A 1,338-nucleotide genomic window follows, 5' to 3' on the forward strand; every position below is an offset into this window, starting at 1 on the left:
CCCAGTGGATCCGTTTTCTCTCACTGAAAGTTATCTATTTATTGGTTAAATAAAGAGCAATTCAGGAATAAGGGAGCCCTTTTGCCAGGAGAATAAATAGCAAATAAAAACAGCAAATTCTGGAAATCTCAGCAAATCAGGCAGCATTTGCCAGGAGACTAAACTCGCCTCCGATTGTTCCCATTTGGCAAGTTTCAACAAAATGTTTCTGCCTGGGATCGAACCAGGGACCTTTTGCGTGTAAAGCAAACATGATAACCACTACACTACAGAAACCACTGGTATACCAGACCCAACAGAGGGGAGCTGACCAGTGAGCTCCCTCTGCGCTGATCGGGAATGTGTTGGCTCACCTGAAACAACTTCTGACCCACACTGAAAGTTCTCAATCCTTCTCCTCCGCTGCCCTTTACAGAAATGTCACGGATCACCCAGCCACCGTGTTCACTTCCACATCCTCACAGTGGTGCCACAGAGGCTCCTACCGTCTCCCCGCGATCAGCGAACTCGCTCAATTTACAAAATTAAACCCAGAACACGTGCCCGGCAAAGGGCAAGAGAAGCCAGATAGTCTGTAAGCTCGGTCTATCACAGAAAGTATTCGTATTCATGGTGCTTACAGCAATTATTAATCGTCTCACAGACCTCAATTATTTTTATGCGATGAATTGATCGAGTATCGTTACCAGGATCTTAACCCTTCGACCACCAGGGAACAGTTGTGATAGATGTAGATATATTTGTATATATTTATATATGAACCTGAATATTAACGGCTAGCTACCTCGACCTCATGGCGAACAGCAGTGCATCTAACGTTGAGTGAAGTAAATTGTTCCACAATGAAACCCATTTCATCTTTTGTTCCCTTTTAAACACGAGAAACTGAGACAGGGGGAATAAATAGAGAAATAAAAGCACAGGGATATCGACAAGAGGAAGAAAGAAGGGGAAAGATCCTGCCCCCACCAAGAACTAATGCAGAAACCCCTCTGCTGCGCTCGGGGTGGCCACCCACAGCCTGGATACACTAACGGGAGAACAGCAGCGGCAGGTCGGGGCCATAAAAGGAACGGCGAGCGGCCCTGGGAGCAGCTTGGAGGTCCCGGGAGACTACTCCAGGGAGAAGCGCGAGCTGGTGCAGGAGGGCGGCGGCAGCGAAGAGTGACGTCATCAAGGTCCAGGTCGGTGATTGGAGCGTGGGCAGATACAGCAGGAGCGGCGAGATCGGGGCGAAGGAGCGGCAAGAGACTGTGGAGGGATGTGATCGGGGCCCAGGGGAGACATGAGTTCAGGGCCAGGGGTCCAGGGGCAGCACGGGCCAGCCCACACTGAGAT

The 1,338-nt window shown here is 49.9% G+C and overlaps 1 non-coding gene across 1 annotated transcript; it reads right to left on the reverse strand.

The window, feature by feature from the left end:
• Positions 1-203: 203 nt before the first annotated feature.
• trnav-uac (transfer RNA valine (anticodon UAC)) lies at positions 204-276 on the reverse strand. Its single transcript has one exon. It is a non-coding gene; the product is annotated as a tRNA-Val (tRNA).
• Between the last annotated feature and the right edge of the window lie 1,062 nt (positions 277-1,338).

This window comes from Pristiophorus japonicus, unplaced genomic scaffold (assembly GCF_044704955.1).
Source record: "Pristiophorus japonicus isolate sPriJap1 unplaced genomic scaffold, sPriJap1.hap1 HAP1_SCAFFOLD_89, whole genome shotgun sequence".
NCBI classification, from domain to species: Eukaryota; Metazoa; Chordata; class Chondrichthyes; family Pristiophoridae; genus Pristiophorus; species Pristiophorus japonicus.